Genomic DNA, 17,123 nt, shown 5'->3' on the forward strand with positions numbered 1-17,123 from the left:
TAAGCGTATTGATTTTCCCCTTTTTTTGAATTTCTATGCTTTGAGACGCGTGGATATGTGTGCGATGGCATTTCGCAGTACCATAACGTAAAGCGTGAAACGCGTCACATGTGAGCTAGCCCTTAGTGCTCATTGAACACACCCATTGAAATGATTATTATTCTAAGGGCTGGCAATGCCGTCGGTTGGCATTTGACAATTATGCCTTTCCTGAATGAAAATTCTTTCATTCATTTCAGGAACATGGCGTACGACGTTTTTATTAAAACGTGAGCCACTCGCTTACGGTTGTTCTGGAAAAACGGAAAATGTCCAACCTTTATTTGGGATCACCACTAGACGATTTTATTTTTTTTTTTTTGCATTTTGCGAATTCAAAAATCCTATATAGCAGGACATTGTACAAAAATATGAATATTAAGCCGATAATAACATATGCAGGAGCTGGACCCTTGTTTCGTTCTTTGGAAGCACAAATTCGAAATGCTATACCATTGGATACATACGAGTGGCGTCGCACATACCATCGACCATCTAAGCATGTGCGTTTAGAGGCACAAACTCAGCAATTTAATGTAAGCGCCCTAGAAAGGTATAAAAAAGGTGAATGGAGCATATTGGAACACCCAATTTTACATATCTTTGTTACGGAATGCAACGATTTGGATTCATACAAAGCAACCGCTCATGAAGAAATAAAAAATTGGCTCAAGCAATTGACGGCATATGGTATATCGGATTGTATGATTTTAATGGTAGAGACACTCGATGTACGTAAGGCAAAAAACTTACTACCACGTACTACTGTGCTGGATAAAATTCGTCAAGATTTTGCAACAAAAAACGATGATCGTTGCATATCTGTTTTGAATCCTGCGAAATTAGAACAAAAATCAGCTGAATCTTTTCGTTGTTTAGTGCAGCGAATCAGATTTCTCATGCTTGCTAGCCACAATCGTGATATTGCGAAATATGAGGAGCTTATGCGAAGTAAACGTGAAAAGCGCAATCACGACGGTTGGGACTTTTGCCAGTACTTTTTTATGCAAGAGGATTTAGCATTGATATTCGAAAAACTTGAATTACACACTGAGGCACTAATAGAATATTGTAACGAATTTGCTGCAAATCCTCTTATTTTCAATCCACTGCTAAGTTCGAATCACTAAACTGTTGAATCAATAAATCCAATATTGAATAATGTAAAAATGGCCTTTATTAAAGTACTTCACAATGACACTTATACTTTGCTACTCGCTGGCTTAATAACCAAACTGATTGATAACTCAAATTGAACTCTACTATTGGCCGCCAGATCGCGTGCTTAATCAGTAACTGATTGATTGCTCAGCTCAAACTGAATTACAGCGCCTCTTCATCTGTTGCCTTTTATACCCTTTGGTTTCCTCGTTCGCATTTTTCCAGAATGTACTAGCATTGTCCATGAGCTCTCAAACTTCTCAGCTATAACTAAAATTGCACAATTTTATACATCTTTTAGGCGCTTCCAGAATCTACTAGTCCAGTAGCTCTCAAACTTCTCAGATATATGCATGTGTTTGCGCATTGACTCTCCGCTGCTCGTATTCGTACATGGTACATAGGTGTAGAAGCAATTATTTATTCATTTATGTAGATACATAAAGATTGAATTATTTATGTGAATGTTTGTAGTTTACAGTCTCTCGCGCGCACATAGGCGTATAAGTAAATGCATCTGTGTGTGACATCTCTCTGGGCTGCCTTATATATGTGTATACTTGATTTGATTATTAACGTAAATACTGCTTGGCATGGCCTTAGCATCGCCTTAGTGATGGGATAACTTAGTGATGCTAATATCCGTGACACTGCCCTCCATCTAAGTCTGATCGTCCCGAGCAGACAAATCTCCCGATCTAACTGCCGCTAGCATCTCCAAATGTACCACTCTTCTAACCCGTGGTTTCCCAGTGGTTTGTATGCGGTAGATGGTATCACTGATCTTCTTCACAACTTTGTACGGGCCTTCCCAACTGCACCGAAATTTAGCTGGAACACCTTTCCGCCGGTGAGGGCTGTTTAACAGTACCAAATCTCCCGCCAAGAAACCTTCCGAATTAAAGTTCTTGTCATGCCAGTGTTTCATCTTACTACTCATTACCCTGGGCCGTTCCTTCACACTCTGTTGTTTGGTCAATGAACCACTTCGTAGAGCTTGTGCTGGACGAATTTTCTTTGCATAATCGGTATCGTTCCCACATTTTACAAAAGTAGTGCGCTCCGGTTTGAAAATACCCTCGCATTCTTTCTCGGAAATTCGTTGCTTCGTTTTCCTGCGTCTTTTAGGTTTTGTCAATGCCAGTGTTTCTCTCGCAGGTACTTTTGATTTTGATTTATTTGGCCCATTCGATCTATCAACCTTTACCTTTGAATTTCGTGGCCTTCGTCGAGTATTCTCCACCAGTACCCGATTACTGCTGAACCCTTTTTCCAAACTAAAGTTAAGTGGCACATCTTGGTTCTCATAACGCATCACCCTTCTCTGCATATCGATCTTGATGTCATGGTCAACCAAGAAATCCACTCCCAATATAACTTCATCAACAATCTCCGCCACAACAAATTTGTGTAGAACCATGACCTTCCCAATCAATACTTCACATATCACTTCTCCCTGAACTTGGTTATACTCGCCAGTGACCGTACGCAACTTTGCTCCAGGTAACGGTTTTACTCTCCTGTTGACCAAGTCAGATCGGATCAAGGAATGAGATGCGCCCGTATCTATAGTCAGTACTCGTTCTTTGCCATCCACATTCCCTCTGACGGTAAGACTGCTCGATTTTCTACCAATTTGCGACATAGATATCACAGGGCATTCAATAGCTAGATCTAGCTCTCTATCTCTTACTCGCTCTTGCTCATCTCCTCCAGCTTTGCGTTTATGGCCACCCACATTGTTGGAACTATTAGGACCAAGATCGCAATGGCGTGGAATGTGACCTGGGTTGCCGCACTTGAAACATTTAATAACTCCGGCATTCTTCTGTTGAGATGCCTTCAGTGCTTCCAAAATTGTTTCTACCCACGCTGGCCTTTCTACTTCCATACGGCGTGCTTTGTACGCTGGCTTATTCAAAAGTGAGGCTGTTTCCTGAGTCAGTGCATGCGATACCGTTTAAGCAAACGTTAGTTTTGGATTCGCATATGTAGCCCGCTTCGTTTCCACATCTCGTATGCCATTTATGAAGCTCTGGATTTTTACCCTTTCAGTGTATTCCACGGGTGCGTCCGCATTTGCGAGATGAGCCAATCTTTCAATGTCCGAAGCAAACTCCTGCAAAGTCTCGTTAGCTTTTTGGTAGCGGTTTTGCAATTCTATTTGAAATATCTGTTTCCTGTGTTCGCTTCCGTATCGCCGTTCTACAGCAGCCATCAATGCGTCATAACTGTTCCGTTCGTACTCTGGAATAGTCTGTAAGATGTCCGCGGCAGGCCCTTTCAGTGCCACGAACAGAGCTGCAACTTTATCTTCAGCATTCCATTGGTTCACTGCTGCGGTCTTCTCAAACTGTAGCTTAAAGACCTGAAAAGGAACAGAACCGTCAAAGGATGGTGTCTTTACCTTTGGATTACTCGCTGAAACTGCCGGACGATTTAATTGTAACTGCTCCATACGACCCTTCAAATCATCGACTTCTGCCTGAAATTGAGCTATTTCTGCATCCTGCGCTTCCAGCTTTGATGTTACCCTTGCTTCCTGTGCTTCTAACTGTGAAGACATTTGTGCCACCTGCAATGATAAGCGCTCCTCTTGTTCTTCCATCTTTGATGTTATGCGTGTCTCCTGAGATTTCAGTTGGGATGCCATATATGTCTTCTGTTCTTCCAATTGTGATGTCATGTTGGTAGATATTTGTGATGACATTTCGGAAATACGTGTTTCTTGTGCTTCGATCTTTGATGTTATTCGTGTCTCTTCGGATTCCATCTTGGATGTTATACGGTTCTCCTGGGATTCTAGTTGAGAAGCCACTGTCGATGTTTGAGCAGATATTGCAGCCAAAATCATGTTCAAGTCTGTGCTCGTAACTGTCTGCGTAACTGTCTCTTCCATTTTTGTTGTTTCCTCGCCATCAAGATGAAAGTCATACTCTTCCACGTCAATTCCTTCTAATTCCATTGCCTCTCATAGTCGTGCCTGAAGTTCAAGTTTAACGCCGCTTGTATTCAATCCACGGCTCTCCAACTCCTTCTTCAGTTGCTGGATCTTCAATTCACTGAACTTTGCCATGTCCTTGTTGTCCTCTGGAATTTATCCAACAATTCCTCTTCTGACACCAATTGTAACGAATTTGCTGCAAATCCTCTTATTTGCAATCCTCTGCTAAGTTCGAATCACTAAACTGTTGAATAAATAACTCCAATATTGAATAATGTAAAAATGGCCTTTATTAAAGTACTTCACAATGACACATACTTTGCTACTCGCTGGCTTAATAACCAAACTGATTGATAACTCAAATTGAACTCTACTACTGGCCGCCAGATCGCGTGCTTAATCAATAACTGATTGATTGCTCAACTCAAACTGAATTACAGCGCCTCTTCATCTGTTGCCTTTTATACCGTTTGGTTTCCTCGTTCGCATTTTTCCAGAATGTACTAGCATTGTCCATTAGCTCTCAAACTTCTCAGCTATAACTAAAATTGCACAATTTTATACATCTTTTAGGCGCTTCCAGAATCTACTAGTCCAGTAGCTCTCAAACTTCTCAGATATATGCATGTGTTTGCGCATTGACTCTCCGCTGCTCGTATTCGTACATGGTACATATGTGTAGACGCAATTATTTATTCATTTATGTAGATACATAAAGATTGAATTATTGATGTGAATGTTTGTAGTTTACAGTCTCTCGCGCGCATATAGGCGTATAAGTAAATGCATCTGTGTGTGACATCTCTCTGGGCTGCCTTATATATGTGTATACTTGATTTGATTATTAACGTAAATACTGCTTGGCATGGCCTTAGCATCGCCTTAGTGAGGGGATAACTTAGTGATGCTAATATCCGTGACAATATGATGAGCTGGACGCTATGTGTTCACAACTCATTACCCACTCTGGCTTCGGTGAAAAGCAAAAAAATGGTTGGAACATTTCAAGCAACCGTTGACCTCCTTTCACGGCATTTATTTAAAATCGGCGCGATAAATTTGAACTACGACACAAAATAAAAGCCGGCCCCGTCTCGATATTAGAATTTCGAAATTACTTATTCGCACGACAAGCACATTTGTTGCAACAAAACAATGAAATACTAGAAATTGCTAAACGCCTGCTAAACTTTCTCTCTTCTACATTGCGGGAAATTGAGTATGTCAAATTGGATACACAGGAAGGTGCACTATCTTGCTGGGAGTTTGTTTGCGCCTTAGAAGTACTACAAACCTGTGAAATGGCTATGGAACCAAACAAGTTATTTTGCTTTCAACACTGTGCGCCAATCTGGAATTTAGCCAAAGATAAATTGTATGAATTAAGTAAGCTGTGTGGTTTACTCCCCGGTTTTACGCCCACTTCCGAATAACTACATATTGTGGTACAACTCTCTGCTGGCGTTGGTGATACACCGCTTGAGCAGTCGCAGTTCTTAAATCCAACACCACAAATTTCGGAGCAAAAACGCGATCGTTCACCCAATCGTCGTCCGAAAAAATCTGCTACAGAAAAATTGAAAGCATTAGGCTCCAATCAGGCATTTCAAAAGCTTTATTTAGAACTGGCAGAATTAGCAATAAGCACATACAAACATGTCTCACGTCATCGTTCAGCACGTCTCGTGGGTTTGGATTTGGGTAACTTTTATTGTGCGCTTAATGAACCACATAAAGCTGTTAGTTTCTTCACTGATTTATTACGCGAATTAAAAGCTGAAAAATTGGCATGCACTAAACTCACAAACTCTACTGGAATTAGCGACTTGTTATCGAAAAAAAAATTAAACGGGAAAGTAGCATTAGTCCAAGCAGGTACTCACCGCCGCCAACAAGCTCAACACTTACAATAGTAGTGAAAGTGAAATTGAAATTGAAAGCGGGTAAGAAATCAATTTAAGAAACGTGTGAGGTTATAAAATTGCTGCAGCTTCATTCCACGGAGAAATTTCCTTCAACTTGCACTTTATTAATTATTAACATGAGTAAATTTGCAAAAACTATGCTGCGTTTCGGCAATGGTTTGATGACTGTTAACTCATCAAGTGCCTTGGAAAACTTACTTGGTAATCGCGATTTTACACGGACACTCTGGCAAATGTGCAACAATCCGGAATCTTCTGGAGTATCGAGTCAAGTCTTAACTGGTCACAAACCAAGTATGAGCTGTAGCTGCGGTTGTGGCGGTGCGAAACATATGCATAGCAAAGCTGAAAAAGCACTGGAGGAATTTCTTACTGAAGAATTACTGTCTGAACGCAAAACACGTCAAAAACATGCCCACTGCCTTAGGGGGATTTTGTGTTACTTTGGATGGCGCCGATGTAGAGTTGACCAAAGAATGGAATGACGAAAAAGTTGTTATCATGGAAAGGTTGCTTTTCTTTAACGGTAAAGAGTAAAAATATGTATACGTTAAAGGTTGTATGACTGCCAAGTTCACCTACATATGACGTAAGCCATTTATAAATATACTTGGGCTTCGCCTAACGCAGCTTATGCCTCTTTTTAACTCACGCGAAAACGAACTGAAATAATTTTGAATACGAAATCAACGGTTAAAGAATCTGCGGCGACAAAGCAGGAATCCATTGGTCCTGTTGAGGTGAAAGGTGTGCCGAAGATAGTCAACCAGTTTTAGACTTTTTTAGCATACAATCGCGTGTAATCCCAACGCAACCATTCAAGACCGCGGAGCAATTTGAAGATTGGAATGATATTTTTAATGTGACGAAGGTCAGAGTGCTCAATCAGCCCGAGAAATATGTAAAGCATATATTTCGAAAGTGCTTCTTGCAACGTTTTCATCATGTGGATGCTGCCCTCTTCATGGAACGAACGATGCGCCCTTTCTTCACTTATGATCACGATCACAAGGGGAAAACAATTCGCCATGAGGACAACGTCAGGGAAATAATGATGGTACACAAGGCATTATGACGTAAACATAAAGCAAAGCCTGGGAATGTGAGAGGAGCACCAGGCTCGTAACCTCATTGTCCGTAGCTTTGTTCTTTGTTGTCTTGATGTTATTGGCTGAAAATTGTAAATTTACTTTATTATTTTCTTTCTAATGGCAGGATTTCATCAGTATTATGCCCTCGAATACTCAGCTGAAAGACGCCAATAGTTGTACACAAAGGTCACAAGATTACGCGGATTCTTGCTTTCTACACCTGGAAAATCAAATTCAAACAACAGAGTTATCGTGAGTTATCTTGATTTATCGTAAATATATTGTCGGCACGGATTATGTGAGTTAAATATATATGGGGATCCCTTATATCATTTTTGTTATGTTCGTATTTTTTTTTTTTAAACGGACGAAAAAATATCTTGGGCACCAGTTAGTGCGAAAGTGAACCATATATATTTCCTTCGAAAATCCTTTAACACTGTCAGGATTCAATCTGGAAAACAGATTATTAAGCATGGCCCTGTGGGATTTTGCTTGCAAATCTCTCCCGCAAATATAATTATTAAAATAGTTTGCTGAAAATGTGGTCGCGTATAATAGGGTGGATAAGATGGTTGAGTATCCCTCTTCGGTATGCGATATATATATATATATTTTTTGTTGGTTCCTTTCATATCCCCAATTATTCCTTTTTAATACCGTTTTGGATAAATTGTGAATATTTCTTCTTTTGCATTGTAGCGCTTGAGTTCAGTGTCTTCTTTTAGTATTGTGTCTAAGTTTGATCAATTTATTGGTGAATAGTTAACGATCATAGTTTAATTTTGAGATGCACAAAAGCCGGTTTAACCTCATCGGCGAAAGGAGAGGGTTTCGGGTTATCAGTCGGCAAATTAATAAGCTTTCTTTTTGAATTTACTTCTTAAAGAGAAGTACTTTTGGGAGATGCTGCAATTGTGATGGGATGAATCTGCGGGTTTATAATTTGTATTATGGAGATTTTGTTACTTTTATGGTTCGGCACTTCGGAGTGGGTAGCAGGAATTGAGATTTCTCTGCGGATCGTGGGTCCTGAAGGTTTAAGTGGGTATAGTGTCTGTCTCGCTGCTGGGCGCTTGTAATAGCACCAACTTAGCGATGGGGCGTGTTGTTTGCCCTTTGGTGGTATCCAGGTCGACGACACACACGCGGTCATCGGGACCAGGGTGCAATTTGACGACCCTTCCCATTCTCCACTCGTTCGGTTGTAGGTTGTCTTCCCGAATGACTACTAAGTCGCCTAGGTTGAGATTGGGTTGCGATCGTTGCCACTTAACCCGCTTTTGCATCTCAGTGAGATATTCGGTCTCCCACCTTTTGCAGAAGGTTTGGTGTAGGGCTTTAAATTTCTGCCATCGGTTTGCGATGGAGGCCGGGGTCTCTGTAGTGTCCAGTTCGGGAGGAGCTAACAGATGCCCCCCAACGAGGAAATGACCGGGGGTAAGCGGTTCCAGGTCAGAGGAGTCGTTGGACGCAGGACTGAGGGGCCTTGAATTGAGGCACGCCTCTACTCGGCACAATAAGGTGCCAAACTCCTCAAAAGTGTATTTGTGATCCAGAGCGATCTTTTTTAAATGGGTTTTAAAACTTTTAACCCCAGCTTCCCACAGGCCCCCCACGTGAGGAGCGCCAGGGGGTATGAAATGCCATGCCAGGTTTTGGTGGCTATATCTTGAGATGGTACGATCTTTGGTTTCTTGCAGAAATGCTTTGAATTCTGATCTTAAGGATCGCGAAGCCCCTACGAAGTTAGTACCGTTATCAGAATATAAGTTTTTCGGACAGCCTCGTCTGGCGGCAAACCTGGAGAAAGCGGCTAGGAAGGATCCGGTGGAAAGATCGCTCGTCGGTTCAAGGTGGATGGCCTTGGTAGCGAAGCAGACGAATAGGCAGGCATAACCCTTTGAAGTCCGACATCCTCTGCCGCTGTATGACTTGATGTCGAATGGTCAGCAGAAGTCTACCCCGGTATTGGTAAACGCCCTCGAAAACGTGGTACGTTCCTGAGGAAGTATTCCTATGAGTTGCGTTTGCGAACGCTTTTTGTACATTGTGCAGACCTTGCAATTGTGGATGACAGACCTAATCATATTTTTGACGCGGGGAATCCAGTACTGAGTGCGGATGAGGCGTAACATCAGCTGATTTTCCCCGTGCAATGAGATAGAATGGATAAATTGAACCAATAAACGAGAGAACCTGCAGGAGTAAGGGAGAATAATGGGATGGCATTCGTTGTAGGGGAGGTCACTGGAGGCGCCGAGTCGCCCCCCTGTTCGGATGATGCCATTTTCATCTATGAAGGGGTTGAGAGGTAGAATTTCGCTTTTGCCACTTATCGGTTTCCCCTCCTTTAAACAATGGTATTCTTCGCGGTAATATTGATTCTGAGAAATAATTATTAAGCGCTGAGTTGTTTCATTTATTTCGAGTGGAGAAAGTGATTTTGACCTCGGTTTTCCGGAAGATTTAGTCTTCGGGTGGGTTGCTTTAAAAAATCGGAAAATATAGTAAATTACTCGTAAAGCTCGAGACAGATCGGAGAACCTATCAAGAATGTTAGAACTAGTTTGTTGGTTCGTTGCGTGAATTCGTACCCTTTTTTCCTCGAGATTCGTACTATAATCGCCTTCTTGCGCTGGCCAGTTTTCGTGGTCTTCTTGCAGCCAGGAAGGGCCCTGCCACCACAGAGAGTTGTTTATTAAATCCAACGCTGGCAGTCCTCTGCTTGCTAAGTCTGCCGGGTTTGACGCTGAGTCGACGTGACGCCAAACCTTGGTTCCTACCTTTTCTATGATTTTGGTTATTCTATGGGCGACGAAGGTAGACCACGAGCATGGTGGCTTCCGGATCCATGCGAGAACTATCGTTGAGTCTGTCCAGAGGAACACTTCTCGATTTGCAAGGTTTAGGTTTTCAATAACCGATTCTGTTATTTCGGCAAGCAGAACGGCACCGCAGAGCTCTAGTCGTGGCAACGAAATGGTTTTAACTGGGGCTACTCTGGTTTTCGCCATAAGCAGGTTGGTGTGGGTTCGGCCTTTTTCATGAACTCTAAGAAAAACCGTAGCTGCGTATGCTTTTTCCGAGGCATCGCTAAATCCATGTATTTCGACCTTGTCTCTCTCCGTAAAATGAACCCACCTCGGGATGCGCAGATCGTTGATCCGAATGTATTCCTGCGTGAATGCTTGCCAGCGATCAAGTGTGGTTGGTGACACGGCTTCATCCCATCCTGTACCCTCTAACCAGATCTTTTGCATAACGATTTTGGCGACTATTATCACTGGGGCCAACCAGCCAAGAGTGTCGAAAAGCTTAGCAATCTCTGAGAGTATGCTTCGCTTTGTAGTGGCGCTGTAATCTTCTATTGGTTTCGCCGTAAAATAGAAATAATCAGCGTGCGCGTTCCACCTTATGCCCAGTGCTTTCACCATGCTGGTATCTTCAAATTCTAAAAAGTTCTCTGTTAGCAAATATGATTTCGGTATGCCTTGTAGAATTTTCTTGTAGTTCGACGTCCATTTTCTTAATGGAAATCCTGCTGATTGTATTGCCTCGATTATTTCATCTCTTGCCTTTATTGCGGTATCAGTACTGTGGCCGCCGGCGAGTACGTCGTCTACGTACATATAATTCCTCAGAATGTCTGCTGCCATTGGGTGCGTGTGCTCCACGTCATCGGCGAGTTGATGCAATGTCCGTATTGCTAAGTATGGAGCACAGTTCACCCCAAAAGTTACTGTTTTAAGTTCGTACAGACTTATTGTATCCTTTGGATCTTTTCGGAATACGATCCGCTGATATCTTGTTTGATCATGATTTACCCATATTTGACGATACATCTTCTCAATATCGCTGTTGAAGACGTATTTAAACAATCTCCACCGGAGTATCAATACAGTAAGATCGGCTTGGAGAATGGGACCTGGATAGAGGGCATCGTTCAAACTTTTGCCATTTGTCGTGGGGCACGATGCGTTGAATACAACTCGTACTTTGGTTGTGGTACTGTCCTCCTTAATTACGGCATGATGCGGAAGGAAGTAGCAGTCTGTCGATTCTGACGCTATGTTTCTTACATGTTTCATATGCCCCAATGTTTCATACTCGGATACGACCGTACTATATTCTGTTTGTAAGGTTGGGTTTTTTCCAAGACGTGTTTCGTTTCGATAAAATTGAGCACATGCGATTTTTAATGATGGCCCTAAACATACATCTTTTCTAAATGGTAGAGAAACTACGTATTTCCCGTCGCTGTTTCTTACTGTGGTGGATTTGAAGAGTTCTTCACAGTATTTATCATCTTCGTGCTCACTCCTCTTTTTTGGGATTTCCTCTAGTTCCCAGAACGCAGACAATTGTTTTGACAGTGTAACCTCATTGAAATATGATACTATATTCTGGGTGTTGTTTATCGAGTCTGATCGACCTGTCAGGATCCACCCGAATACGGTTTCCTGCGCTATCAAATTATTTAACACATCCTTTTTCAATCCGCCTAACATGATTTGAGGATATATGTCTCCTCCCAATACCAAGTCGACTGGTTCGTTCACGAAGAATCTTTTGTCGGCAAGAACAAGATCAGGGAACGCTTGTCTTGTCATTGGATCTACGTGGCAGCTGGGGAGATTTCCTGTTAATTGGGGTAAGACTAACACAATTGTGTTTATTGTAACTAGAGGGTTTATTGATGAACCCAGTTGTATGGGACACGATTCCTTTACCTGTGCCGAAATCGTGTTGTTAATGCCCGATACTTGGGCACTCACTCTCTTGGAAGGCAACTTAATTCGCCGTTTGAGTCGCTCGGTTATGAATGAGCACTCTGACCCCGAATCTATTAACGCTCTTGCTGAGAAGCTAACACCATTATGTTGTATATTGACTCTCGCTGTGCCTAGTAGTATTCCCTTGCTTGAATTTGCGGAACATGAATTTACGTTATTAACCCTAGTGTTTTCTGTTTCAGTTTCGCGCTTAGCTTGGGCCTGTCTGGATGTAGATGGACCGCTGTCAGATGAATCCCGTAGCTCCTTTGCTTGGGGTTGAATTGGAAGGTGGAGTAGTGAGTGGTGTCTTGACTGACACGTCCTACAACGATATGTGCTGGAACATTTAGAAACCGTATGTTCAGCGGATAGGCAATTCAAGCACCCTCGTATGCTCTTCACATGTTCAATGCGACTGCTTGGGGTCAGGCGTAAGAATTTCTCACACTCTGCGATTCTGTGTGCCGCACTTTTGCACATCTTGCATGTTGGTTTGGCTACACTAGTCTGAAAGGTCAGCTTTTTCGATGGTGTTTCCGCGCCTGATCGAGAGGATGGATTTTTAGGGGGCTTTCCTTTCAGCCCTGTGACGGTTTCCAATGTTTGGAATCTATTCGTCAGGAATTTGTCCATATCAACCCATTTCGAGATTTCACTTTTGTTTTCTATTGTTTGTTCCCACAAAGCCAATGTAGTTTCAGGCAGTTTAATGGAGCATAAATATGTTAAGATTGCATCCCAGTTGGATATGTCAATTTGATGACACTGAAGCGCTGAGATGCAATTGTTTATATCTCGTTGCAGTTTTTTGATCGAGCTACCGCATTCGCTGTCAATTGCATTTAAATTAAACAAAATTTTCAATTGTGCATTTACCAAGATACGCTTGTTTTCATAGCGATCGCATAGATTCTTCAAGCTGTTTGGAACCCATCATTAGTTAGTGGACATCGTCGCACTATTTCTTTAGCTTCCCCTTGTGTCTTTTGGTTGAGGTGATACAACTTTTCGACTGGGGTAAGGCGTTTATTAAGTACGTAAATGGCGCTGAACATGTCCCTGAAGGACGGCCATGAAATATAATCTCCTTTAAAGACATCTGTGTCACAAGGAGGCAGGCGTACGCTGTATTCGCGACCCACGGAATCTGTTTCTTTCTCTAACTTTTCTATTTTTTCAGCTAGCTCATTTATTGCCGCTTGGCATTTTAAGAAACTGAAATAAGTGGCTTTATGTTTCTTTTTAACTGCTGCTATGTCCTTTGTTTCGAGGTATGATGAACTCAGAAGATCGTCGTATGCCCGATTTGTCTTTTCCCACAAGGTTTTTAGTTCCTCCGTTTGAAGTTTTAAGGAGTGTTTACTGTGCTCAGTTGTGGGCATGGCATTATAATCTACCACAAATTCTGCCACTGCATCTGCCTGGCGGATATAGCTCTCCATTTTCTTATTAAATGGAAAACGAACTTGTTAAACACAAAGTATTTAATGAAATTTGCCTTTGCAGAGAGTCGTGTATGAGGTGACTGATCAATATCCTAGGGATTGAGAGTTGCTACACTCGCTGTGTCGCGGAAGTGTTATTAAAATCGTGCCACCCTACGTAACTAAATGGGTGTGTGCACGAACCCAAGTGATATTTGTGTAATGTGTTAAAAGTGATTAAAGTGCAACACCTTCCTATGGACTGTGGCACAACTAATACTTACTTTGAAAGAACCGACCAGTTAATTATGACGGAAAATGTACAGTGTTTTTCCACTTGTGCGCAAAGTTTAATAAAAAACCGTGTGAAAGTAAAAAAAAGGGGGCAGAACTGGCCAACCAGTGGATAATGTGTGAAGAAAGTGTGGTTGACAAAATGCCGAAAATGAGTCCTTCAAAGGTTTTGACAACTGTAGTGTCGTTGCACGTTACGTTTCACTTCGTGTATTTGTGGTTGTTGTACGTCAGCGCTAGTACTTTTAAGGTGTTCCTTGAGTTGCAAGTACACTCGCCGCTACGTACGAATTTGTGGACTGTGCCGGAATCACGACGTATATTCCGGCAATATGAATAGCGAGTTTGTATTAAAAATATTCCGAACTTTCCCGCCCAAAACAACAATAAGTGTAAAGTGTATATATGTGTATATATGTGGATAGCTAGAAGAACTTTCAACTATTACCCTGTTAAGTGACTTTTGTTTGCTTCGCTGTCTGACCGTGTGATGTCAAATAAAGTTTCAGTTGTGAATTAATGCCAATAAGATGGCTTTCCACTAACTAAAATTTATTTCTGCAAATGTGTTGCAGCAGCGGTGAAGTGATATGCGATTTTTGGGGCTATGTTAACCCGTACCAATACTGTGACCGGAGGATTTTCTCACTTGTGAGGATTTTAAGAAAATTGTTTTGAGTAGGCGTGTGTGTGTGTGCACGTAATGCACAATATGTTATCACCGCTGTTATTGAGCGTCAAGGGAAGTGTACAAAAGTCACTGTACGCGTTAAATAATAACTTGCCACTTTATTATATCTAATTTTTTAATCAAAAAGGGAATCACACACGTGCCCGAATTTAAGAAACCACGTACCTTATAAGTTCGTTGTAAATTTTTTTTTTTTTTTTGGAAAAAAGTCCTGTTTGCTTTGTTGTGATTTCTCGCAATTGCCGTGTGGTTGTGTTCTACGGTGCTAATAGCCTTGGGGCTACGTTTTCACTTTCTTCTCACCAAGATGACTCCAGATTTCTACCAATGTATTTTTTCCTTCGATCGCTCTTTGTGCTTTCCAAATTGGGCTTTTGTTTAATCGCTGTTGCTTGTTGTGGACTGTAATTCGATTGGTTGTTAAATTTCCGGCTCGAAGGACCAAATGATTACGTGAAAGATTCGAATCTTCCACGTAATCGGCAATGGAAAAATTGAACCCAGTGAAAAGAAATGTTAAAAAATATGAAAGATGTTAATAAATATTTTCGAGTAAGGATTTTATTGAATTCAAGAATAATGAGGTAACAATTAAATTGTGTTTCGAATTAAGATATTCAAATAGTGATTTAAATTATAAGCATTTAACAATAAAATTGTGTTTCGAAAAAATGTTCTCTTACCTTGACGCTGGATGGCTAGAATTGCTCCCGTTGACGGTCGTGAACCAAGAAAAGGCAAAGCAATTGCAAAAAGGCGCTGAACCCTCAGCACAAGAGCCTTCGTTAAGTTTCCCCTTAACAAGGCTCCGGTGCTAAAAGCTCATAGCGGCAAACACAAATTCGTGTTTGTGTTAGTGCATATATATTAAAGCGAAACTATTGGTCTACAGGCAGAAACAGGTATGCGGATTGATTTACGAGGGTGGGCCGAAATATTTAGGTCTCGGACCTAAACACCGGCAGATGCAGCAAAACCATTTCTCAGGACCGGGGTCAGGAGACGGACCCAAATTGGATTCGATGCCTTCCCGGAGTAAGAGAATATGGAGCAGTCCTGCTGCAAGGAGCTGCTGGGAGGATGACAATTTGTGGGAGGGACGCAACAAATTAAATGGGGTCACACTGAAATGACAGTCCTTGGTCGGGAAAAATCCCGAGTCGCTCCGGTACATAGAACCGACTGCCTTGGGAAGCGCCAGTGTTTCTCTCGCAGGTACTTTTGAGTTTGCTTTATTTGGCCCATTCGATCTATCAACCTTTGTCTTTGACTTTCGTGGTCTTTGTCGAGTCTTCTCCACCAGTACTCATTTACTACTGAAGTTAAGTGGTATATTACAACGCATCACCCTTCTCTGCATATCGATCTTGATGTCATGGTCAACCAAGAAGTCCACTCCCAATATGACTTCATCAACGATCTCCGCCACAACGAATTTGTGTAGAACTGTAACCTTTCCAATCAAGACTTTGTGAGAACCCCAAAACCGAGGGTTTTGTACCCTCACAACATATACCTATTTTTCCATTTTTCTTACATACATGTTATACAAGAATTGAATCTAAATCTGAATTTAACATTTATACATTTTTATGACATGAATTATATCTTTATGAATTACACGTCAAAACACATACATGCGGTTGCATATTGAATTATTATTACTAAATTGAAGGACAAACCAGACTTGCGCACTTTTGCACGCAAGCAAAATATTTACATTTCTCGTCCACATATATTTCAAATATAAGTCACCCTAACATACACTCAACATTTGGAAGGAAAGTGGAAATGCACAAAACATAAAATTGTGCCGGTCAACCAACCCTTTGCGCATCCAATGCACTCAGCTACAAATACAACATACATAATAATTTGGATAAACCAAGACGAACAGTAAAAGCCGAAAGCATCAAACGAGGCCAACGCACCATCAAAACCAAGTGACAGCGAACATACGCATAAACACAAATGATCGAATTCGATAGGTAAAGCAAAGACTGGAAAACACGGCAGGCATACAACAAGCGTACGTACGAGATTTGGTACATTGTTCGTTATGTATATTAGGGCTCCCGAAAATTGGGATATGAAATGCCGGGATAGCGGTTTGTCATATGTGATCCAAAATATGCATATATGTGTATATACAGAGGTACAACCATATGTATGACAATGGAAAGAGGGAAAACGCATGTTAGCATGTAAGCGTATGTATGCACTAATAGACTACAGTGAAAGTAGCGTTAAACTAGAATTCGATTTTTGCATTCCCACCTTTTATAATTGTTTAAATGGTTATTGTAAAATTACTGACTGCCTGCGCTCAGTCCCACATAATTTTATAACGGAGGAATTATTACCAATGAATTGTTTTTAGGAAATAACCGTCCGCCGGCGTACAAAATCATATATAAGGGCGGCAAATTAGCTTGTAAAATCAGAAGCTAGGAGATAGGCATACGAGTCAGTGGGCTTCTACCACTGACCAGCACGACCTGAAGGTTTCTACTTCATTTCGTGATTATTTTATATTCAGTAGGAGGTTTCTACTCCAACTGACGGAGAGCTTAGCAGAGGGGTTCTACCTCCGCTACTCTTATTTAGACAGAGACAGAGAGTAGGAGTAGCCATTAAGGACATCGATCTTTTTTGAATAAATATTATAACGTTTCCCGAAACCCCTTTGCTTATTTATTTCAAGCGGAATAGGTTCCCCACCAAATATAGGAACACTGGACGGACTGGGCATACCTCAGCAGGAATAAGTCCGTCA

General features: G+C 41.5%; 1 pseudogene; it reads left to right on the forward strand.

Annotated features, from left to right (window-relative positions):
* Positions 1 to 410: 410 nt before the first annotated feature.
* On the forward strand, positions 411 to 5,992 carry LOC137235033 (trafficking protein particle complex subunit 10-like; annotated as a pseudogene).
* Positions 5,993 to 17,123: the final 11,131 nt, after the last annotated feature.

The sequence above is a fragment of the Eurosta solidaginis genome, chromosome X (genome assembly GCF_040869045.1).
Source record: "Eurosta solidaginis isolate ZX-2024a chromosome X, ASM4086904v1, whole genome shotgun sequence".
NCBI lineage: Eukaryota > Metazoa > Arthropoda > Insecta > Diptera > Tephritidae > Eurosta > Eurosta solidaginis.